The sequence below is a fragment of the Giraffa tippelskirchi genome, chromosome 14 (genome assembly GCF_054371585.1).
Source record: "Giraffa tippelskirchi isolate mGirTip1 chromosome 14, T2T-mGirTip1v1.2.pri, whole genome shotgun sequence".
In the NCBI taxonomy this organism is placed as follows: Eukaryota; Metazoa; Chordata; class Mammalia; order Artiodactyla; family Giraffidae; genus Giraffa; species Giraffa tippelskirchi.
The window spans coordinates 7,943,142-7,968,574 of record NC_137288.1 but is presented as its reverse complement, the minus strand read 5'-3'; the positions used below and the strand labels follow the sequence as shown (position 1 = coordinate 7,968,574).

Genomic DNA, 25,433 nt, shown 5'->3' with positions numbered 1-25,433 from the left:
TTTTCTTTTTTGTATGGTTTCCTGTATTTTTGTTGGTTAAGTTGGGATTCGTAAACTTTCTCATCATTGTTGCAATTTGGGAACACTGTTGTGTAACTCTGGTGATCCTGTGTTACCATCACCACTTGGTAGTTTCAGACCCGTTTGATCTTTATGCCCCACCCCCCAACGAAGCCTGGATTCAAGGCAAGCACGCCCTGTTCATCCCTTCCCCCGATCCTGAACACAATTTCATCTTTTCTTTGTGCATTCCTTCCTATATTCTTGGTGTCCCCAATCAATGACTCTCCGTGAAATGACTGAAGCAGTGTTTTTCGGACTCTCCACCTACTGTAAGACTCCATTGGAGAGTTCTCATTTTTATGTCATTTGAACTAGCCTTTGATATCTGAAAGGACGGTGTACGTCCTTTCAAGATACCATGTGCCAAACGAAGCCCTTTTGGCCACTGCCATCATTATCTCCAGGCAGGCATTGCTGTTTCAAGGGTGACATCTCCGCCAGAAGGCAGAGGCTGAGCTCGTCTTGTTGCACCAGCTCCCAAAAGAAGCCAAGAAAGGGAGCTGGAACAACAAACCACCCCAACGCCCAGGAAAGCGTTCTTCATGACAGAAGGCTAGAAAATGACCCAACATCCTTGTGGCCCAGAACCCCTCTAGAAAATCACTGTTCCATAAAAAAGAGAAACACATGGGAAGTTCCAAGGAGAGGCAATGCCCATGGCCAGTGTACTTTAGAGACGGCCTGAGCGCTCCGGGGAAGACACGCACCGACGGAACCCCTTGGGAAACAGCAGGGATTCTCCTCACCGTCGTAAGGGTTTCCTCTGGGGACAACCTGCCCTGGGCACCACATGAGGGAGCAGACCGGCTTCTCTTCCTCTGCCCCCACACCATTCACTCATGAAGGCAGCTCAGGTGTTCTCATGCCCTGCCTGCCTGCCTGCCTGGCTCATCCGTGAGCTGTGACCACCTCCAGGGCAGGACTCCACCTTCTCCTCTCTGTGTACCGTGCATCTGCACACAGTGGGCTTTCAGAACCTTAGAATTGAGCCATTCCCACTCAAGCCAGAACCCTCCCCAGGAAGGAAAACAGCTGTGGAGTCATTTTGGCCCCAGCACTGGTTCCGAAACCCTGGCGGCTCCTACAGCCTCTACGGCGTGAAGAGGGAGGTCCCTTTTGACAGAGCTTTCCGGCTCTCAGATCTAAGCTGTTGTTTCACTGTCAGCTGTGTCTCTTCCGTTGCAGCCAGGTGGGCCACGCTGCTCCAAAGGAGCTCACAAGCTGAGTTTCAAGGGAGGACAGGGATGGCTACAACGTGCTGCAAACTGAGTGAGGGTCCCCACAATCCTCAGCAAAGGTCTGTGGTGTGCAAGTGGGGAGTAGAGGGCCCCCAAGTTCCAAAGGAAGGGAGGTACTCGGGAGCTAAAGCCCTTGGCTGCTGTGGTAGCAGCTGCAGATGGCAGCTCGTCCACAGTGCACTTCGAATGAGGTCATATGAGCGGGACTCTGGAAATGGCTCCGAAATCGAGAGAAAGGGGTCAGGGTATGTGGGAAGCCGGCGGGGGTGGGGGGTGGATGAAGGAAGGTGTCCCTCCTCTCTCCAGTGCAATTTGGTTTGGTGAGTCTCAAAGCTACCAGATGGCACTTCCCAAGTCAGGCCCCCACAGGAATCAGGGTGGGCTGCGTGCCTCGGCCCCTGCCACAGGGACAAGCCACACCAGTGGCCTCCCTGAGCTCCAATGGCCGGATCTGGGGGTTCTGTCTGGGTGCACACCTCCTTGCTGTGGCCAAGTTCCCCCCTTCTCTGAGCACCAGCTTCATCCTCTCGAATGAGGACATCGAATGCTACCTTGGCACGTTACTCTCTTCATCCTGTGAAGACTCATTAGGCTTATCCTACAATTACTAGCTGGCCCGAAGAGATATCTCCTGAATCCAGATTAAGCTGGAGTCTCCCAGGCTCATCTGGCATGTCTTCCCTGAAGTCTGCCAAAACCCACACCATTGCATTTCCAGGGACTCCCCTTAGCCAGCTGGGCAGAAAACCCAGCATGCTTCAAACAAGCTGACAGACAAGCGGGAGAGGACTCACGGGCAGAAGGTTTCCCTCAGGTCTCGGGTGGAGCTCTGGGACCACAGCAGCAACGGGCCATCCCAGCCCCTGGGCTCAGCAGCGCCCTCATTCTCAGGCCGGCGGCTCTGCCCTGAGGGGAGCGGGAAGGTCACCAACTGCCGCAGGCGGACCTCACGCCCCTCCCACTGCTGGAGCCTGACCTCCCCCGGCCCCACCCCTTCCCCTACCCCAGCAGGACGACAGCTCCTCTTCCCCTGGCTTCCAACGTCAGGCCCGGCCCTGGGCCCCGATTGGGCACTGCCCCAGCCCGGAGCCAATCACAGTGGCCAGGGAGGTGGAACGCACCGATTGGCCAGGGCCAGGTCATGTGACCATACTCCCCAGGAAACTCAAATATTACCAAGGTTCCCTAAGAAACCAATGAACAAAATTATCCAGTAAAGGCAAACCGTACTTTTTAATGAGGCCAATGTCACAGAAAAAAAAAAAAAAAAAAAAAGCTTCACCATGAACTGCTCAAGGAAGCTAGTAAATAAACTTTCAGAAAAGTTTAGTAGTTTTTTTTTTTTTTTAATAGGGTGACGGAGAGCTATACCTTTCCCGTCTATGTGAATTTAGGTTTAAACTAGATTTCCCTTGGCTGTTATATAAGACAAAAAAACCCACATCACCCCCTTTCACTCACCCCCACCCCCCAAAAGTGTTTTAATGTATTGAATTTTTCTGTCCTCAGTTGTGTCTGATTCACGGCAACCCACGAACTCTACACAGCCAGGCTCTTCCGTCCATGGAATTCAGGGCAATTTTTTCTGTCCCAGTCAATGCCCACCCTGGGTGATCCAAAGGCAAGGGCTCAGAGGCCCCTGAGAGACTAACTCCTTTCAGCTGAGCACAGAGCTGGCTCCTCACTGGGATGCCTGTGGCCTGGGGCTCCCAGAGGGGAGAGCAGCACTCGCCCCACCGTGTGGTCACTGCTGGAAGTGCAGGCTGCTCCTCACTCCCCCTTGACAGTGTCCCTGACGGCAGAACAGTGTGAATCGAATCAAGGTGGTAATGCAAACTCCAATGCAACCAAACTCCCCACAAGGTCTCCAAAACCACTCAGGAACAGGGAATTGGAAACTGCAGGGGATGACATGAATGGAGATGGAGACTTGACACCTTACACCGAGTTCACTTCCACTTATCCCTAGACAAACTTTCCGTGAAAACTTGTCACCAATCTAGAAGAACAATGAGCAGAAACCGGACACGTGCTTTGAGTCTTCACACACAAAACTAAAAGGCAGTCCACAAAAAAACCCAGAGAATACAGTGGACTTGGCAAAATCAAAGATATCTACTGTGGGAAAGACCTCATGACAAAAGCAAAAGACAGGTCATACATCGCCAGACGAATGAGTGGAAACACAAAGCTTATCAAGGATGTGTCTCCAAACAGACAAAGAACACCAACACAACAAGCCTGTGAAAACTAGGGAAAGGTCTGAAGGGACACCAGACTGAGGAAGACACACACAGAGGATCCCGGATGATGTCCAGCACTGAGAGCCTGAAGAAACAACAGTCTAGTTGCACCCCCTCAGGCCTGTGTGACCGTGGATGAGGCCTCTGTTTCCCGGTGGCTCTGAGAGATGGACAGGGAGGAAGGGGAAGAGAAGTCACTTGCATTTCTAATACTCACAGCAAAGTCTTCCAATGAGAAGGGAATTATCACCCCCACTGACAATGCCATGCACTGAAGTGATATCCACGAGTCCATCTAACCCAGAAGGGAAGGATGCACCTGTTCTCACAAAACGGCGAGAGATGGAAGAAGGAAGATCAAGCCCACACCAATCACTGGAGAGAGAAGCTGTGCTCAGGGCTTGAAAAATTCCTATTGGGAAAATGATGTCACAGCCCCACAAGGCAATCCACAGCTTCGATGCTATTCCTCCCAAAATGCCAATGCATTTTCGCACCGAACAAAGAATTGCAAAAGGGGTTACGGAAACAGAAAAGAGCCTAAATTGTCAATACAATCCGACGAAAAGGCCCCGATACGGACATCCAAGGTTGTGTGAAAGGAAATTAGACGACCAAACTAGGATCCTCAGGAGAGTATCGGAGAAGGCAATGGCGACCCACTCCAGTACTCTTGCCTGGAAAATGCCCTGGACGGAGGAGCCTGGTAGGCTGCAGGCCATGGGGTCGCGCAGAGTCTGACACGACTGAAGTGACTTAGCAGCAGCAGCAGCAGCGGCAGGACAGTATGCTATTGGGAATACAACAACACACACAGATCCAGATCGATGGAATAAAGTTGAGGGTCCAGAAACAAACCCCAGCATCCATCGTCAACTCATCTCTGACACAGAAGGGGAGATTATCCAAATGGGAACAAGAAAGCCTCTTCAATCAATGTCCATGGGAAACCCAGACAGCTACATCTGAAGAACGCTATTGGTTTGGATCTCAGACCACCTCAATATTGGGGAAAAACCTCACCCTAAAGACTGATGTCATGAGATAGCTAGAAAGAAGCGTAGGTCAAAGGCTCCTTAACATCAGAGTCTCCTTGCCATTTGCTGGGCGGAGGTAGAAATGGGTCTCTTCAATTAAGGGAAAGAGGTACACGAAGTACACCAATGGGTTTCCATCCAATGGAACCTCTTCACAACAGAGAAGCTAAGCATTCACAAATGCAAAAGATAGGAAACGGAACACGAGAGACTCCTTCCAAGTGGTGTATCTGAGAAGGGGTTCATATGGAAAGAGACGAAGAATGCACAGCACTCAGATTCCAAGAAACACCACCACCACCCTTGACCCTTCCCCTATGACCAACTCCGACCTGAAGCCTTTCTCTCCCTCTAACCTATCCCTAAAACATAACCCTCATCTAATCATATACATGTGGAATTCCTAGCATCCATCCATTCACACACGAGAGAGAAAGAGGAAGACACAGAGGGAATTGAGAAAGGAAAAGAGAGGGACACAGCCAGAGAGAGACACAGAACCAAAGAGAGGAAAGGAGTCGATGGTCCAGACTTTTCCTCAATCTGTCTCGAAGGTAGAAGCAATGACAGCGCCCATCCACCCCAGAAGGGGGAAAAGGACGGAAGGTTTGCAGAGGAAAAGACAAGAACGCAGGGAGCCATTAGAAGCTCAGCCACCCGCAGAAGCCGAGCTGGGACACTTGAACAGAATCTCAATGGAAACAGGACCAGAAAGTTGGCTACTCTTTTCTACAAGAGAGGGAGACCTTCGAGTCTTCCTTTCGGTCCTCCAACTTGGATGCGGGGTCTCAAAACAGTCAGGAGGGGGAGTGCCTTTTCCTGGGTACCACGGCACATCCAGGCCTCGTTCTGCCCCATTCTGTGCTATGTCAGCCCTGGATGGAATCTTTCTTTCTGAAGTCTCAGCGCACGAGCTCCACGTGATATCGGCCCCAGGTGGAAAGGCATGGAGCTGCTCGTAGGCCGACAGACCTAGGAAGCAGATGGGAGAATGACCCCCACTCTGCAGATGGAGAGACTGGGGAAACCCTGAGGGGCATATGCTTGTCCAGGGCCACACCACTTATGAGAAGAAGGAGCCTGGTCTGAGAGCAGCAGGGCCCTCGGAGCTCAGGCCCTGGCTGCACCCAGGCCTCCCCAGGGCTGTGGGCTGGGCTGTGTGGGCGTCTCTGTGCCTGCACATGGCCTAAGGGGGGTGGTCGAGCAGTCAGAAACCCAGAGATTCCCTTGGGAAGTTTTGGGGAAGGGACCTCAGCACGAACCCCAGGCGATGATGTCACCTGCCGGCAACAGAACCCAACAGAACCCGCAACCCGGGTATCCAGGCCTCCAGAGCGGAGAGGAGCCCCCAGCCAGATCACTTGCTGCCAGGATGTTCTGCTGTTTGCCCATGCCCAGAGGCCGGGGCCTCAGGAGAGCTCACAGGCAGTGTGCGTGGGCACCCTGTCGACGTTGGCTCAGGACACCCCCGAGAGGCCTCTGGCCGTTTGCCCGGAGAAACAGAAAGGTAACACGGGGAGCCCCAGGCCGGGCAGGCCACCTCGCCCATGCCACCCGGAAACACCGGGTCCTTTGCCTGTGTGTGTGGATGCGGGTTTCTCGGGGTGTGTCTCCCTCAAGGAAGCCCAGGCGGATGTGGGGTCAGAAGCCTGCGGACAAGTTGTGTCCACACCCCAGGGGAGAGCAGGCTGGGCCCGATGGGGAGTGTGCGGGCAGCGGCGGCCGCCCAGGCTGACCTCACACCCACAGGTGGGTCTCTTTCCTCCCGGGTGGGGATCTGAGCAGACACACGTCTCTGACCCTTCTGGGAAGAGAAGTTCGAGCAGGCAGAAGCAGCGGTTCCACTGGCCAGGCCCAGCTTGGAAAACTCCCAGCATGGCTGGCTGACGGTCACTGTCGTTGCAGAGCTTCCCACGTGATGAGGCCGAGGACGGGGACACCCCATCCACCTCCCGGAGGGAGGGGTCGGAGCACCACCCCCCCGCCCCTGAGGCCCAGTGCAGGCTCCAGGTGAGCGTGCCCACGGAGGCATCAGCCCCACCGGGGGAGAAGAGGAGGCGGGGAAGGCCTGCTGCAGAGACACCGCCTAGGATACACCCGCCGGCCCAGTCTGAGGCTGCCACGGAGCTCAGCACACCCGGCTCCGACCCAGAGTCCCGAGAACCCCGGCCTCTGAGGCAGCAGGAGGACCTGGAGCCCAGCACGCCAGAGCACAGAGGTGAGGACGCTGGGGCTGCTGCACGGGAGTGTGTGGGGACGGGGTGCTGAGCTACACAGGGACGAGTCCCCGAAAGCTGCTGCTGGGCCTGCAGCAAGCACTGGCCTCACACCCCCCGCCCCCCGTCTTGCACACTTCAGTCCCAAAAGACATCCGACGCTGGGTATTCTTTGGGAATCTCTTGGAAGCTTTCTGTCCCGGGATACGCACATGCCAAGGCTGGCCTGTGGGCAAACTTTGCTTCTCCCCCAGCTCTAGCACTGACCTCCAACTGGAACCAGGCTCCACTTCCCAGACCTGTCCCTACAGAGGTGGTGGCTCCAGGTGCAGGACCCAGGGATCCAACGAGGGCAGATGGAGAACCGAGACTTGCCCTCGCAGAGACACCAGGCCAGCTGGGTACTGGCCAGCACACTGGGCAGATCGGATCTCCGTGCCTGCAGGACCCCCAGCCCCAGGCACTGATGTCCCACCCCCTCAGCCAGAACCTCCACCTCCACGTGCACCTGTACCTGCTCGGGCTCTGGCAGGACAACCCGAGGCAGAGGAGGAGTCACCGCCTCGGCAGGGAGAGCCTGCCCTGGCTCCCGCGCAACACCCAGACGCCCACGATGACTCACCCACCCCTGCAGGGAGAACGAGCCCCCGCTCTGGACAGACACCCAGAGCCCTTGCCGGAAACACCACGTCCAGGGGAGCGGACGGCTCTGCAGCCTCCATCCCTGTCTGCTCACCGTGGACGCCGGCAACTCGGTCTGCCCCCAGGGGACATGGAGTTCCTTTCCCCTGAACTGCTTTGCATTTGGTTTGTTTCCACCTTTCTGGTGATGTTTTCTTTTTTGTATGGTTTCCTGTATTTTTGTTGGTTAAGTTGGGATTCGTAAACTTTCTCATCATTGTTGCAATTTGGGAACACTGTTGTGTAACTCTGGTGATCCTGTGTTACCATCACCACTTGGTAGTTTCAGACCCGTTTGATCTTTATGCCCCACCCCCCAACGAAGCCTGGATTCAAGGCAAGCACGCCCTGTTCATCCCTTCCCCCGATCCTGAACACAATTTCATCTTTTCTTTGTGCATTCCTTCCTATATTCTTGGTGTCCCCAATCAATGACTCTCCGTGAAATGACTGAAGCAGTGTTTTTCGGACTCTCCACCTACTGTAAGACTCCATTGGAGAGTTCTCATTTTTATGTCATTTGAACTAGCCTTTGATATCTGAAAGGACGGTGTACGTCCTTTCAAGATACCATGTGCCAAACGAAGCCCTTTTGGCCACTGCCATCATTATCTCCAGGCAGGCATTGCTGTTTCAAGGGTGACATCTCCGCCAGAAGGCAGAGGCTGAGCTCGTCTTGTTGCACCAGCTCCCAAAAGAAGCCAAGAAAGGGAGCTGGAACAACAAACCACCCCAACGCCCAGGAAAGCGTTCTTCATGACAGAAGGCTAGAAAATGACCCAACATCCTTGTGGCCCAGAACCCCTCTAGAAAATCACTGTTCCATAAAAAAGAGAAACACATGGGAAGTTCCAAGGAGAGGCAATGCCCATGGCCAGTGTACTTTAGAGACGGCCTGAGCGCTCCGGGGAAGACACGCACCGACGGAACCCCTTGGGAAACAGCAGGGATTCTCCTCACCGTCGTAAGGGTTTCCTCTGGGGACAACCTGCCCTGGGCACCACATGAGGGAGCAGACCGGCTTCTCTTCCTCTGCCCCCACACCATTCACTCATGAAGGCAGCTCAGGTGTTCTCATGCCCTGCCTGCCTGCCTGCCTGGCTCATCCGTGAGCTGTGACCACCTCCAGGGCAGGACTCCACCTTCTCCTCTCTGTGTACCGTGCATCTGCACACAGTGGGCTTTCAGAACCTTAGACTTGAGCCATTCCCACTCAAGCCAGAACCCTCCCCAGGAAGGAAAACAGCTGTGGAGTCATTTTGGCCCCAGCACTGGTTCCGAAACCCTGGCGGCTCCTACAGCCTCTACGGCGTGAAGAGGGAGGTCCCTTTTGACAGAGCTTTCCGGCTCTCAGATCTAAGCTGTTGTTTCACTGTCAGCTGTGTCTCTTCCGTTGCAGCCAGGTGGGCCACGCTGCTCCAAAGGAGCTCACAAGCTGAGTTTCAAGGGAGGACAGGGATGGCTACAACGTGCTGCAAACTGAGTGAGGGTCCCCACAATCCTCAGCAAAGGTCTGTGGTGTGCAAGTGGGGAGTAGAGGGCCCCCAAGTTCCAAAGGAAGGGAGGTACTCGGGAGCTAAAGCCCTTGGCTGCTGTGGTAGCAGCTGCAGATGGCAGCTCGTCCACAGTGCACTTCGAATGAGGTCATATGAGCGGGACTCTGGAAATGGCTCCAAAATCGAGAGAAAGGGGTCAGGGTATGTGGGAAGCCGGCGGGGGTGGGGGGTGGATGAAGGAAGGTGTCCCTCCTCTCTCCAGTGCAATTTGGTTTGGTGAGTCTCAAAGCTACCAGATGGCACTTCCCAAGTCAGGCCCCCACAGGAATCAGGGTGGGCTGCGTGCCTCGGCCCCTGCCACAGGGACAAGCCACACCAGTGGCCTCCCTGAGCTCCAATGGCCGGATCTGGGGGTTCTGTCTGGGTGCACACCTCCTTGCTGTGGCCAAGTTCCCCCCTTCTCTGAGCACCAGCTTCATCCTCTCGAATGAGGACATCGAATGCTACCTTGGCACGTTACTCTCTTCATCCTGTGAAGACTCATTAGGCTTATCCTACAATTACTAGCTGGCCCGAAGAGATATCTCCTGAATCCAGATTAAGCTGGAGTCTCCCAGGCTCATCTGGCATGTCTTCCCTGAAGTCTGCCAAAACCCACACCATTGCATTTCCAGGGACTCCCCTTAGCCAGCTGGGCAGAAAACCCAGCATGCTTCAAACAAGCTGACAGACAAGCGGGAGAGGACTCACGGGCAGAAGGTTTCCCTCAGGTCTCGGGTGGAGCTCTGGGACCACAGCAGCAACGGGCCATCCCAGCCCCTGGGCTCAGCAGCGCCCTCATTCTCAGGCCGGCGGCTCTGCCCTGAGGGGAGCGGGAAGGTCACCAACTGCCGCAGGCGGACCTCACGCCCCTCCCACTGCTGGAGCCTGACCTCCCCCGGCCCCACCCCTTCCCCTACCCCAGCAGGACGACAGCTCGTCTTCCCCTGGCTTCCAACGTCAGGCCCGGCCCTGGGCCCCGATTGGGCACTGCCCCAGCCCGGAGCCAATCACAGTGGCCAGGGAGGTGGAACGCACCGATTGGCCAGGGCCAGGTCATGTGACCATACTCCCCAGGAAACTCAAATATTACCAAGGTTCCCTAAGAAACCAATGAACAAAATTATCCAGTAAAGGCAAACCGTACTTTTTAATGAGGCCAATGTCACAGAAAAAAAAAAAAAAAAAAAAAAAGCTTCACCATGAACTGCTCAAGGAAGCTAGTAAATAAACTTTCAGAAAAGTTTAGTAGTTTTTTTTTTTTTTTTTAATAGGGTGACGGAGAGCTATACCTTTCCCGTCTATGTGAATTTAGGTTTAAACTAGATTTCCCTTGGCTGTTATATAAGACAAAAAAACCCACATCACCCCCTTTCACTCACCCCCACCCCCCAAAAGTGTTTTAATGTATTGAATTTTTCTGTCCTCAGTTGTGTCTGATTCACGGCAACCCACGAACTCTACACAGCCAGGCTCTTCCGTCCATGGAATTCAGGGCAATTTTTTCTGTCCCAGTCAATGCCCACCCTGGGTGATCCAAAGGCAAGGGCTCAGAGGCCCCTGAGAGACTAACTCCTTTCAGCTGAGCACAGAGCTGGCTCCTCACTGGGATGCCTGTGGCCTGGGGCTCCCAGAGGGGAGAGCAGCACTCGCCCCACCGTGTGGTCACTGCTGGAAGTGCAGGCTGCTCCTCACTCCCCCTTGACAGTGTCCCTGACGGCAGAACAGTGTGAATCGAATCAAGGTGGTAATGCAAACTCCAATGCAACCAAACTCCCCACAAGGTCTCCAAAACCACTCAGGAACAGGGAATTGGAAACTGCAGGGGATGACATGAATGGAGATGGAGACTTGACACCTTACACCGAGTTCACTTCCACTTATCCCTAGACAAACTTTCCGTGAAAACTTGTCACCAATCTAGAAGAACAATGAGCAGAAACCGGACACGTGCTTTGAGTCTTCACACACAAAACTAAAAGGCAGTCCACAAAAAAACCCAGAGAATACAGTGGACTTGGCAAAATCAAAGATATCTACTGTGGGAAAGACCTCATGACAAAAGCAAAAGACAGGTCATACATCGCCAGACGAATGAGTGGAAACACAAAGCTTATCAAGGATGCGTCTCCAAACAGACAAAGAACACCAACACAACAAGCCTGTGAAAACTAGGGAAAGGTCTGAAGGGACACCAGACTGAGGAAGACACACACAGAGGATCCCGGATGATGTCCAGCACTGAGGGCCTGAAGAAACAACAGTCTAGTTGCACCCCCTCAGGCCTGTGTGACCGTGGATGAGGCCTCTGTTTCCCGGTGGCTCTGAGAGATGGACAGGGAGGAAGGGGAAGAGAAGTCACTTGCATTTCTAATACTCACAGCAAAGTCTTCCAATGAGAAGGGAATTATCACCCCCACTGACAATGCCATGCACTGAAGTGATATCCACGAGTCCATCTAACCCAGAAGGGAAGGATGCACCTGTTCTCACAAAACGGCGAGAGATGGAAGAAGGAAGATCAAGCCCACACCAATCACTGGAGAGAGAAGCTGTGCTCAGGGCTTGAAAAATTCCTATTGGTAAAATGATGTCACAGCCCCACAAGGCAATCCACAGCTTCGATGCTATTCCTCCCAAAATGCCAATGCATTTTCGCACCGAACAAAGAATTGCAAAAGGGGTTACGGAAACAGAAAAGAGCCTAAATTGTCAATACAATCCGACGAAAAGGCCCCGATACGGACATCCAAGGTTGTGTGAAAGGAAATTAGACGACCAAACTAGGATCCTCAGGAGAGTATCGGAGAAGGCAATGGCGACCCACTCCAGTACTCTTGCCTGGAAAATGCCCTGGACGGAGGAGCCTGGTAGGCTGCAGGCCATGGGGTCGCGCAGAGTCTGACACGACTGAAGTGACTTAGCAGCAGCAGTGGCAGCGGCAGGACAGTATGCTATTGGGAATACAACAACACACACAGATCCAGATCGATGGAATAAAGTTGAGGGTCCAGAAACAAACCCCAGCATCCATCGTCAACTCATCTCTGACACAGAAGGGGAGATTATCCAAATGGGAACAAGAAAGCCTCTTCAATCAATGTCCATGGGAAACCCAGACAGCTACATCTGAAGAACGCTATTGGTTTGGATCTCAGACCACCTCAATATTGGGGAAAAACCTCACCCTAAAGACTGATGTCATGAGATAGCTAGAAAGAAGCGTAGGTCAAAGGCTCCTTAACATCAGAGTCTCCTTGCCATTTGCTGGGCGGAGGTAGAAATGGGTCTCTTCAATTAAGGGAAAGAGGTACACGAAGTACACCAATGGGTTTCCATCCAATGGAACCTCTTCACAACAGAGAAGCTAAGCATTCACAAATGCAAAAGATAGGAAACGGAACACGAGAGACTCCTTCCAAGTGGTGTATCTGAGAAGGGGTTCATATGGAAAGAGACGAAGAATGCACAGCACTCAGATTCCAAGAAACACCACCACCACCCTTGACCCTTCCCCTATGACCAACTCCGACCTGAAGCCTTTCTCTCCCTCTAACCTATCCCTAAAACATAACCCTCATCTAATCATATACATGTGGAATTCCTAGCATCCATCCATTCACACACGAGAGAGAAAGAGGAAGACACAGAGGGAATTGAGAAAGGAAAAGAGAGGGACACAGCCAGAGAGAGACACAGAACCAAAGAGAGGAAAGGAGTCGATGGTCCAGACTTTTCCTCAATCTGTCTCGAAGGTAGAAGCAATGACAGCGCCCATCCACCCCAGAAGGGGGAAAAGGACGGAAGGTTTGCAGAGGAAAAGACAAGAACGCAGGGAGCCATTAGAAGCTCAGCCACCCGCAGAAGCCGAGCTGGGACACTTGAACAGAATCTCAATGGAAACAGGACCAGAAAGTTGGCTACTCTTTTCTACAAGAGAGGGAGACCTTCGAGTCTTCCTTTCGGTCCTCCAACTTGGATGCGGGGTCTCAAAACAGTCAGGAGGGGGAGTGCCTTTTCCTGGGTACCACGGCACATCCAGGCCTCGTTCTGCCCCATTCTGTGCTATGTCAGCCCTGGATGGAATCTTTCTTTCTGAAGTCTCAGCGCACGAGCTCCACGTGATATCGGCCCCAGGTGGAAAGGCATGGAGCTGCTCGTAGGCCGACAGACCTAGGAAGCAGATGGGAGAATGACCCCCACTCTGCAGATGGAGAGACTGGGGAAACCCTGAGGGGCATATGCTTGTCCAGGGCCACACCACTTATGAGAAGAAGGAGCCTGGTCTGAGAGCAGCAGGGCCCTCGGAGCTCAGGCCCTGGCTGCACCCAGGCCTCCCCAGGGCTGTGGGCTGGGCTGTGTGGGCGTCTCTGTGCCTGCACATGGCCTAAGGGGGGTGGTCGAGCAGTCAGAAACCCAGAGATTCCCTTGGGAAGTTTTGGGGAAGGGACCTCAGCACGAACCCCAGGCGATGATGTCACCTGCCGGCAACAGAACCCAACAGAACCCGCAACCCGGGTATCCAGGCCTCCAGAGCGGAGAGGAGCCCCCAGCCAGATCACTTGCTGCCAGGATGTTCTGCTGTTTGCCCATGCCCAGAGGCCGGGGCCTCAGGAGAGCTCACAGGCAGTGTGCGTGGGCACCCTGTCGACGTTGGCTCAGGACACCCCCGAGAGGCCTCTGGCCGTTTGCCCGGAGAAACAGAAAGGTAACACGGGGAGCCCCAGGCCGGGCCAGGCCACCTCGCCCATGCCACCCGGAAACACCGGGTCCTTTGCCTGTGTGTGTGGATGTGGGTTTCTCGGGGTGTGTCTCCCTCAAGGAAGCCCAGGCGGATGTGGGGTCAGAAGCCTGCGGACAAGTTGTGTCCACACCCCAGGGGAGAGCAGGCTGGGCCCGATAGGGAGTGTGCGGGCAGCGGCGGCCGCCCAGGCTGACCTCACACCCACAGGTGGGTCTCTTTCCTCCCGGGTGGGGATCTGAGCAGACACACGTCTCTGACCCTTCTGGGAAGAGAAGTTCGAGCAGGCAGAAGCAGCGGTTCCACTGGCCAGGCCCAGCTTGGAAAACTCCCAGCATGGCTGGCTGACGGTCACTGTCGTTGCAGAGCTTCCCACGTGATGAGGCCGAGGACGGGGACACCCCATCCACCTCCCGGAGGGAGGGGTCGGAGCACCACCCCCCCGCCCCTGAGGCCCAGTGCAGGCTCCAGGTGAGCGTGCCCACGGAGGCATCAGCCCCACCGGGGGAGAAGAGGAGGCGGGGAAGGCCTGCTGCAGAGACACCGCCTAGGATACACCCGCCGGCCCAGTCTGAGGCTGCCACGGAGCTCAGCACACCCGGCTCCGACCCAGAGTCCCGAGAACCCCGGCCTCTGAGGCAGCAGGAGGACCTGGAGCCCAGCACGCCAGAGCACAGAGGTGAGGACGCTGGGGCTGCTGCACGGGAGTGTGTGGGGACGGGGTGCTGAGCTACACAGTGACGAGTCCCCGAAAGCTGCTGCTGGGCCTGCAGCAAGCACTGGCCTCACACCCCCCGCCCCCCGTCTTGCACACTTCAGTCCCAAAAGACATCCGACGCTGGGTATTCTTTGGGAATCTCTTGGAAGCTTTCTGTCCCGGGATACGCACATGCCAAGGCTGGCCTGTGGGCAAACTTTGCTTCTCCCCCAGCTCTAGCACTGACCTCCAACTGGAACCAGGCTCCACTTCCCAGACCTGTCCCTACAGAGGTGGTGGCTCCAGGTGCGGGACCCAGGGATCCACCGAGGGCAGATGGAGAACCGAGACTTGCCCTCGCAGAGACACCAGGCCAGCTGGGTACTGGCCAGCACACTGGGCAGATCGGATCTCCGTGCCTGCAGGACCCCCAGCCCCAGGCACTGATGTCCCACCCCCTCAGCCAGAACCTCCACCTCCACGTGCACCTGTACCTGCTCGGGCTCTGGCAGGACAACCCGAGGCAGAGGAGGAGTCACCGCCTCGGCAGGGAGAGCCTGCCCTGGCTCCCGCGCAACACCCAGACGCCCACGATGACTCACCCACCCCTGCAGGGAGAACGAGCCCCCGCACTGGACAGACACCCAGAGCCCTTGCCGGAAACACCACGTCCAGGGGAGCGGTCGGCTCTGCAGCCTCCATCCCTGTCTGCTCACCGTGGACGCCGGCAACTCGGTCTGCCCCCAGGGGACATGGAGTTCCTTTCCCCTGAACTGCTTTGCATTTGCTTTGTTTCCACCTTTCTGGTGATGTTTTCTTTTTTGTATGGTTTCCTGTATTTTTGTTGGTTAAGTTGGGATTCGTAAACTTTCTCATCATTGTTGCAATTTGGGAACACTGTTGTGTAACTCTGGTGATACTGTGTTACCATCACCACTTGGTAGTTTCAGACCCGTTTGATCTTTATGCCCCACCCCCCAACAAAGCCTGGATTCAAGGCAAGCACGCCCTGTTCATCCCTTCCCCCGATCCTGAACACAATTTCATCTTTTCTTTGTGCATTCCTTCCTATATTCTTGGTGTCCCCAATCAATGACTCTCCGTGAAATGACTGAAGCAGTGTTTTTCGGACTCTCCACCTACTGTAAGACTCCATTGGAGAGTTCTCATTTTTATGTCATTTGAACTAGCCTTTGATATCTGAAAGGACGGTGTACGTCCTTTCAAGATACCATGTGCCAAACGAAGCCCTTTTGGCCACTGCCATCATTATCTCCAGGCAGGCATTGCTGTTTCAAGGGTGACATCTCCGCCAGAAGGCAGAGGCTGAGCTCGTCTTGTTGCACCAGCTCCCAAAAGAAGCCAAGAAAGGGAGCTGGAACAACAAACCACCCCAACGCCCAGGAAAGCGTTCTTCATGACAGAAGGCTAGAAAATGACCCAACATCCTTGTGGCCCAGAACCCCTCTAGAAAATCACTGTTCCATAAAAAAGAGAAACACATGGGAAGTTCCAAGGAGAGGCAATGCCCATGGCCAGTGTACTTTAGAGACGGCCTGAGCGCTCCGGGGAAGACACGCACCGACGGAACCCCTTGGGAAACAGCAGGGATTCTCCTCACCGTCGTAAGGGTTTCCTCTGGGGACAACCTGCCCTGGGCACCACATGAGGGAGCAGACCGGCTTCTCTTCCTCTGCCCCCACACCATTCACTCATGAAGGCAGCTCAGGTGTTCTCATGCCCTGCCTGCCTGCCTGCCTGGCTCATCCGTGAGCTGTGACCACCTCCAGGGCAGGACTCCACCTTCTCCTCTCTGTGTACCGTGCATCTGCACACAGTGGGCTTTCAGAACCTTAGACTTGAGCCATTCCCACTCAAGCCAGAACCCTCCCCAGGAAGGAAAACAGCTGTGGAGTCATTTTGGCCCCAGCACTGGTTCCGAAACCCTGGCGGCTCCTACAGCCTCTACGGCGTGAAGAGGGAGGTCCCTTTTGACAGAGCTTTCCGGCTCTCAGATCTAAGCTGTTGTTTCACTGTCAGCTGTGTCTCTTCCGTTGCAGCCAGGTGGGCCACGCTGCTCCAAAGGAGCTCACAAGCTGAGTTTCAAGGGAGGACAGGGATGGCTACAACGTGCTGCAAACTGAGTGAGGGTCCCCACAATCCTCAGCAAAGGTCTGTGGTGTGCAAGTGGGGAGTAGAGGGCCCCCAAGTTCCAAAGGAAGGGAGGTACTCGGGAGCTAAAGCCCTTGGCTGCTGTGGTAGCAGCTGCAGATGGCAGCTCGTCCACAGTGCACTTCGAATGAGGTCATATGAGCGGGACTCTGGAAATGGCTCCGAAATCGAGAGAAAGGGGTCAGGGTATGTGGGAAGCCGGCGGGGGTGGGGGGCGGATGAAGGAAGGTGTCCCTCCTCTCTCCAGTGCAATTTGGTTTGGTGAGTCTCAAAGCTACCAGATGGCACTTCCCAAGTCAGGCCCCCACAGGAATCAGGGTGGGCTGCGTGCCTCGGCCCCTGCCACAGGGACAAGCCACACCAGTGGCCTCCCTGAGCTCCAATGGCCGGATCTGGGGGTTCTGTCTGGGTGCACACCTCCTTGCTGTGGCCAAGTTCCCCCCTTCTCTGAGCACCAGCTTCATCCTCTCGAATGAGGACATCGAATGCTACCTTGGCACGTTACTCTCTTCATCCTGTGAAGACTCATTAGGCTTATCCTACAATTACTAGCTGGCCCGAAGAGATATCTCCTGAATCCAGATTAAGCTGGAGTCTCCCAGGCTCATCTGGCATGTCTTCCCTGAAGTCTGCCAAAACCCACACCATTGCATTTCCAGGGACTCCCCTTAGCCAGCTGGGCAGAAAACCCAGCATGCTTCAAACAAGCTGACAGACAAGCGGGAGAGGACTCACGGGCAGAAGGTTTCCCTCAGGTCTCGGGTGGAGCTCTGGGACCACAGCAGCAACGGGCCATCCCAGCCCCTGGGCTCAGCAGCGCCCTCATTCTCAGGCCGGCGGCTCTGCCCTGAGGGGAGCGGGAAGGTCACCAACTGCCGCAGGCGGACCTCACGCCCCTCCCACTGCTGGAGCCTGACCTCCCCCGGCCCCACCCCTTCCCCTACCCCAGCAGGACGACAGCTCGTCTTCCCCTGGCTTCCAACGTCAGGCCCGGCCCTGGGCCCCGATTGGGCACTGCCCCAGCCCGGAGCTAATCACAGTGGCCAGGGAGGTGGAACGCACCGATTGGCCAGGGCCAGGTCATGTGACCATACTCCCCAGGAAACTCAAATATTACCAAGGTTCCCTAAGAAACCAATGAACAAAATTATCCAGTAAAGGCAAACCGTAATTTTTAATGAGGCCAATGTCACAGAAAAAAAAAAAAAAAAAAGCTTCACCATGAACTGCTCAAGGAAGCTACTAAATAAACTTTCAGAAAAGTTTAGTAGTTTTTTTTTTTTTTTTTTTTTAATAGGGTGACGGAGAGCTATACCTTTCCCGTCTATGTGAATTTAGGTTTAAACTAGATTTCCCTTGGCTGTTATATAAGACAAAAAAACCCACATCACCCCCTTTCACTCACCCCCACCCCCCAAAAGTGTTTTAATGTATTGAATTTTTCTGTCCTCAGTTGTGTCTGATTCACGGCAACCCACGAACTCTACACAGCCAGGCTCTTCCGTCCATGGAATTCACGGCAATTTTTTCTGTCCCAGTCAATGCCCACCCTGGGTGATCCAAAGGCAAGGGCTCAGAGGCCCCTGAGAGACTAACTCCTTTCAGCTGAGCACAGAGCTGGCTCCTCACTGGGATGCCTGTGGCCTGGGGCTCCCAGAGGGGAGAGCAGCACTCGCCCCACCGTGTGGTCACTGCTGGAAGTGCAGGCTGCTCCTCACTCCCCCTTGACAGTGTCCCTGACGGCAGAACAGTGTGAATCGAATCAAGGTGGTAATGCAAACTCCAATGCAACCAAACTCCCCACAAGGTCTCCAAAACCACTCAGGAACAGGGAATTGGAAACTGCAGGGGATGACATGAATGGAGATGGAGACTTGACACCTTACACCGAGTTCACTTCCACTTATCCCTAGACAAACTTTCCGTGAAAACTTGTCACCAATCTAGAAGAACAATGAGCAGAAACCGGACACGTGCTTTGAGTCTTCACACACAAAACTAAAAGGCAGTCCACAAAAAAACCCAGAGAATACAGTGGACTTGGCAAAATCAAAGATATCTACTGTGGGAAAGACCTCATGACAAAAGCAAAAGACAGGTCGTAGATCGCCAGACGAATGAGTGGAAACACAAAGCTTATCAAGGATGTGTCTCCAAACAGACAAAGAACACCAACACAACAAGCCTGTGAAAACTAGGGAAAGGTCTGAAGGGACACCAGACTGAGGAAGACACACACAGAGGATCCCGGATGATGTCCAGCACTGAGGGCCTGAAGAAACAACAGTCTAGTTGCACCCCCTCAGGCCTGTGTGACCGTGGATGAGGCCTCTGTTTCCCGGTGGCTCTGAGAGATGGACAGGGAGGAAGGGGAAGAGAAGTCACTTGCATTTCTAATACTCACAGCAAAGTCTTCCAATGAGAAGGGAATTATCACCCCCACTGACAATGCCATGCACTGAAGTGATATCCACGAGTCCATCTAACCCAGAAGGGAAGGATGCACCTGTTCTCACAAAACGGCGAGAGATGGAAGAAGGAAGATCAAGCCCACACCAATCACTGGAGAGAGAAGCTGTGCTCAGGGCTTGAAAAATTCCTATTGGTAAAATGATGTCACAGCCCCACAAGGCAATCCACAGCTTCGATGCTATTCCTCCCAAAATGCCAATGCATTTTCGCACCGAACAAAGAATTGCAAAAGGGGTTAGGGAAACAGAAAAGAGCCTAAATTGTCAATACAATCCGACGAAAAGGCCCCGATACGGACATCCAAGGTTGTGTGAAAGGAAATTAGACGACCAAACTAGGATCCTCAGGAGAGTATCGGAGAAGGCAATGGCGACCCACTCCAGTACTCTTGCCTGGAAAATGCCCTGGACGGAGGAGCCTGGTAGGCTGCAGGCCATGGGGTCGCGCAGAGTCTGACACGACTGAAGTGACTTAGCAGCAGCAGCAGCAGCGGCAGGACAGTATGCTATTGGGAATACAGCAACACACACAGATCCAGATCGATGGAATAAAGTTGAGGGTCCAGAAACAAACCCCAGCATCCATCGTCAACTCATCTCTGACACAGAAGGGGAGATTATCCAAATGGGAACAAGAAAGCCTCTTCAATCAATGTCCATGGGAAACCCAGACAGCTACATCTGAAGAACGCTATTGGTTTGGATCTCAGACCACCTCAATATTGGGGAAAAACCTCACCCTAAAGACTGATGTCATGAGATAGCTAGAAAGAAGCGTAGGTCAAAGGCTCCTTAACATCAGAGTCTCCTTGCCATTTGCTGGGCGGAGGTAGAAATGGGTCTCTTCAATTAAGGGAAAGAGGTACACGAAGTACACCAATGGGTTTCCATCCAATGGAACCTCTTCACAACAGAGAAGCTAAGCATTCACAAATGCAAAAGATAGGAAACGGAACACGAGAGACTCCTTCCAAGTGGTGTATCTGAGAAGGGGTTCATATGGAAAGAGACGAAGAATGCACAGCACTCAGATTCCAAGAAACACCACCACCACCCTTGACCCTTCCCCTATGACCAACTCCGACCTGAAGCCTTTCTCTCCCTCTAACCTATCCCTAAAACATAACCCTCATCTAATCATATACATGTGGAATTCCTAGCATCCATCCATCCACACACGAGAGAGAAAGAGGAAGACACAGACGCAACTGAGAAAGGAAAAGAGAGGGACACAGCCAGAGAGAGACACGGAACCAAAGAGAGGAAAGAAGTCGATGGTCCAGACTTTTCCTCAATCTGTCTCGAAGGTAGAAGCAATGACAGCGCCCATCCACCCCAGAAGGGGGAAAAGGACGGAAGGTTTGCAGAGGAAAAGACAAGAACGCAGGGAGCCATTAGAAGCTCAGCCACCCGCAGAAGCCGAGCTGGGACACTTGAACAGAATCTCAATGGAAACAGAGGACCAGAAAGTTGGCTACTCTTTTCTACAAGAGAGGGAGACCTTCGAGTCTTCCTTTCGGTCCTCCAACTTGGATGCGGGGTCTCAAAACAGTCAGGAGGGGGAGTGCCTTTTCCTGGGTACCACGGCACATCCAGGCCTCGTTCTGCCCCATTCTGTGCTATGTCAGCCCTGGATGGAATCTTTCTTTCTGAAGTCTCAGCGCACGAGCTCCACGTGATATCGGCCCCAGGTGGAAAGGCATGGAGCTGCTCGTAGGCCGACAGACCTAGGAAGCAGATGGGAGAATGACCCCCACTCTGCAGATGGAGAGACTGGGGAAACCCTGAGGGGCATATGCTTGTCCAGGGCCACACCACTTATGAGAAGAAGGAGCCTGGTCTGAGAGCAGCAGGGCCCTCGGAGCTCAGGCCCTGGCTGCACCCAGGCCTCCCCAGGGCTGTGGGCTGGGCTGTGTGGGCGTCTCTGTGCCTGCACATGGCCTAAGGGGGGTGGTCGAGCAGTCAGAAACCCAGAGATTCCCTTGGGAAGTTTTGGGGAAGGGACCTCAGCACGAACCCCAGGCGATGATGTCACCTGCCGGCAACAGAACCCAACAGAACCCGCAACCCGGGTATCCAGGCCTCCAGAGCGGAGAGGAGCCCCCAGCCAGATCACTTGCTGCCAGGATGTTCTGCTGTTTGCCCATGCCCAGAGGCCGGGGCCTCAGGAGAGCTCACAGGCAGTGTGCGTGGGCACCCTGTCGACGTTGGCTCAGGACACCCCCGAGAGGCCTCTGGCCGTTTGCCCGGAGAAACAGAAAGGTAACACGGGGAGCCCCAGGCCGGGCCAGGCCACCTCGCCCATGCCACCCGGAAACACCGGGTCCTTTGCCTGTGTGTGTGGATGCGGGTTTCTCGGGGTGTGTCTCCCTCAAGGAAGCCCAGGCGGATGTGGGGTCAGAAGCCTGCGGACAAGTTGTGTCCACACCCCAGGGGAGAGCAGGCTGGGCCCGATGGGGAGTGTGCGGGCAGCGGCGGCCGCCCAGGCTGACCTCACACCCACAGGTGGGTCTCTTTCCTCCCGGGTGGGGATCTGAGCAGACACACGTCTCTGACCCTTCTGGGAAGAGAAGTTCGAGCAGGCAGAAGCAGCGGTTCCACTGGCCAGGCCCAGCTTGGAAAACTCCCAGCATGGCTGGCTGACGGTCACTGTCGTTGCAGAGCTTCCCACGTGATGAGGCCGAGGACGGGGACACCCCATCCACCTCCCGGAGGGAGGGGTCGGAGCACCACCCCCCCGCCCCTGAGGCCCAGTGCAGGCTCCAGGTGAGCGTGCCCACGGAGGCATCAGCCCCACCGGGGGAGAAGAGGAGGCGGGGAAGGCCTGCTGCAGAGACACCGCCTAGGATACACCCGCCGGCCCAGTCTGAGGCTGCCACGGAGCTCAGCACACCCGGCTCCGACCCAGAGTCCCGAGAACCCCGGCCTCTGAGGCAGCAGGAGGACCTGGAGCCCAGCACGCCAGAGCACAGAGGTGAGGACGCTGGGGCTGCTGCACGGGAGTGTGTGGGGACGGGGTGCTGAGCTACACAGGGACGAGTCCCCGAAAGCTGCTGCTGGGCCTGCAGCAAGCACTGGCCTCACACCCCCCGCCCCCCGTCTTGCACACTTCAGTCCCAAAAGACATCCGACGCTGGGTATTCTTTGGGAATCTCTTGGAAGCTTTCTGTCCCGGGATACGCACATGCCAAGGCTGGCCTGTGGGCAAACTTTGCTTCTCCCCCAGCTCTAGCACTGACCTCCAACTGGAACCAGGCTCCACTTCCCAGACCTGTCCCTACAGAGGTGGTGGCTCCAGGTGCAGGACCCAGGGATCCACCGAGGGCAGATGGAGAACCGAGACTTGCCCTCGCAGAGACACCAGGCCAGCTGGGTACTGGCCAGCACACTGGGCAGATCGGATCTCCGTGCCTGCAGGACCCCCAGCCCCAGGCACTGATGTCCCACCCCCTCAGCCAGAACCTCCACCTCCACGTGCACCTGTACCTGCTCGGGCTCTGGCAGGAGAACCCGAGGCAGAGGAGGAGTCACCGCCTCGGCAGGGAGAGCCTGCCCTGGCTCCCGCGCAACACCCAGACGCCCACGATGACTCACCCACCCCTGCAGGGAGAACGAGCCCCCGCTCTGGACAGACACCCAGAGCCCTTGCCGGAAACACCACGTCCAGGGGAGCGGTCGGCTCTGCAGCCTCCATCCCTGTCTGCTCACCGTGGACGCCGGCAACTCGGTCTGCCCCCAGGGGACATGGAGTTCCTTTCCCCTGAACTGCTTTGCATTTGCTTTGTTTCCACCTTTCTGGTGATGTTTTCTTTTTTGTATGGTTTCCTGTATTTTTGTTGGTTAAGTTGGGATTCGTAAACTTTCTCATCATTGTTGCAATTTGGGAACACTGTTGTGTAACTCTGGTGATACTGTGTTACCATCACCACTTGGTAGTTTCAGACCCGTTTGATCTTTATGCCCCACCCCCCAACAAAGCCTGGATTCAAGGCAAGCACGCCCTGTTCATCCCTTCCCCCGATCCTGAACACAATTTCATCTTTTCTTTGTGCATTCCTTCCTATATTCTTGGTGTCCCCAATCAATGACTCTCCGTGAAATGACTGAAGCAGTGTTTTTCGGACTCTCCACCTACTGTAAGACTCCATTGGAGAGTTCTCATTTTTATGTCATTTGAACTAGCCTTTGATATCTGAAAGGACGGTGTACGTCCTTTCAAGATACCATGTGCCAAACGAAGCCCTTTTGGCCACTGCCATCATTATCTCCAGGCAGGCATTGCTGTTTCAAGGGTGACATCTCCGCCAGAAGGCAGAGGCTGAGCTCGTCTTGTTGCACCAGCTCCCAAAAGAAGCCAAGAAAGGGAGCTGGAACAACAAACCACCCCAACGCCCAGGAAAGCGTTCTTCATGACAGAAGGCTAGAAAATGACCCAACATCCTTGTGGCCCAGAACCCCTCTAGAAAATCACTGTTCCATAGAAAAGAGAAACACATGGGAAGTTCCAAGGAGAGGCAATGCCCATGGCCAGTGTACTTTAGAGACGGCCTGAGCGCTCCGGGGAAGACACGCACCGACGGAACCCCTTGGGAAACAGCAGGGATTCTCCTCACCGTCGTAAGGGTTTCCTCTGGGGACAACCTGCCCTGGGCACCACATGAGGGAGCAGACCGGCTTCTCTTCCTCTGCCCCCACACCATTCACTCATGAAGGCAGCTCAGGTGTTCTCATGCCCTGCCTGCCTGCCTGCCTGGCTCATCCGTGAGCTGTGACCACCTCCAGGGCAGGACTCCACCTTCTCCTCTCTGTGTACCGTGCATCTGCACACAGTGGGCTTTCAGAACCTTAGACTTGAGCCATTCCCACTCAAGCCAGAACCCTCCCCAGGAAGGAAAACAGCTGTGGAGTCATTTTGGCCCCAGCACTGGTTCCGAAACCCTGGCGGCTCCTACAGCCTCTACGGCGTGAAGAGGGAGGTCCCTTTTGACAGAGCTTTCCGGCTCTCAGATCTAAGCTGTTGTTTCACTGTCAGCTGTGTCTCTTCCGTTGCAGCCAGGTGGGCCACGCTGCTCCAAAGGAGCTCACAAGCTGAGTTTCAAGGGAGGACAGGGATGGCTACAACGTGCTGCAAACTGAGTGAGGGTCCCCACAATCCTCAGCAAAGGTCTGTGGTGTGCAAGTGGGGAGTAGAGGGCCCCCAAGTTCCAAAGGAAGGGAGGTACTCGGGAGCTAAAGCCCTTGGCTGCTGTGGTAGCAGCTGCGGATGGCAGCTCGTCCACAGTGCACTTCGAATGAGGTCATATGAGCGGGACTCTGGAAATGGCTCCGAAATCGAGAGAAAGGGGTCAGGGTATGTGGGAAGCCGGCGGGGGTGGGGGGTGGATGAAGGAAGGTGTCCCTCCTCTCTCCAGTGCAATTTGGTTTGGTGAGTCTCAAAGCTACCAGATGGCACTTCCCAAGTCAGGCCCCCACAGGAATCAGGGTGGGCTGCGTGCCTCGGCCCCTGCCACAGGGACAAGCCACACCAGTGGCCTCCCTGAGCTCCAATGGCCGGATCTGGGGGTTCTGTCTGGGTGCACACCTCCTTGCTGTGGCCAAGTTCCCCCCTTCTCTGAGCACCAGCTTCATCCTCTCGAATGAGGACATCGAATGCTACCTTGGCACGTTACTCTCTTCATCCTGTGAAGACTCATTAGGCTTATCCTACAATTACTAGCTGGCCCGAAGAGATATCTCCTGAATCCAGATTAAGCTGGAGTCTCCCAGGCTCATCTGGCATGTCTTCCCTGAAGTCTGCCAAAACCCACACCATTGCATTTCCAGGGACTCCCCTTAGCCAGCTGGGCAGAAAACCCAGCATGCTTCAAACAAGCTGACAGACAAGCGGGAGAGGACTCACGGGCAGAAGGTTTCCCTCAGGTCTCGGGTGGAGCTCTGGGACCACAGCAGCAACGGGCCATCCCAGCCCCTGGGCTCAGCAGCGCCCTCATTCTCAGGCCGGCGGCTCTGCCCTGAGGGGAGCGGGAAGGTCACCAACTGCCGCAGGCGGACCTCACGCCCCTCCCACTGCTGGAGCCTGACCTCCCCCGGCCCCACCCCTTCCCCTACCCCAGCAGGACGACAGCTCGTCTTCCCCTGGCTTCCAACGTCAGGCCCGGCCCTGGGCCCCGATTGGGCACTGCCCCAGCCCGGAGCCAATCACAGTGGCCAGGGAGGTGGAACGCACCGATTGGCCAGGGCCAGGTCATGTGACCATACTCCCCAGGAAACTCAAATATTACCAAGGTTCCCTAAGAAACCAATGAACAAAATTATCCAGTAAAGGCAAACCGTACTTTT

The 25,433-nt window shown here is 55.0% G+C and overlaps 1 long non-coding RNA gene across 2 annotated transcripts; it reads right to left on the bottom strand.

Annotated features, from left to right (window-relative positions):
- On the bottom strand, positions 1-25,104 carry LOC145534185 (uncharacterized). Of its 2 annotated transcripts, XR_014074320.1 has the most exons (4): positions 24,994-25,104; positions 17,359-17,470; positions 9,725-9,836; positions 1-2,207 (listed from the first exon to the last, which is right to left on the bottom strand). It is a non-coding gene; the product is annotated as an uncharacterized LOC145534185 (long non-coding RNA). The 2 variants fall into 2 exon arrangements; XR_014074321.1 differs by lacking the exons at positions 1-2,207; positions 17,359-17,470; positions 24,994-25,104 and adding an exon at positions 9,934-9,958 and having other exon boundaries at positions 7,630-9,836.
- Between the last annotated feature and the right edge of the window lie 329 nt (positions 25,105-25,433).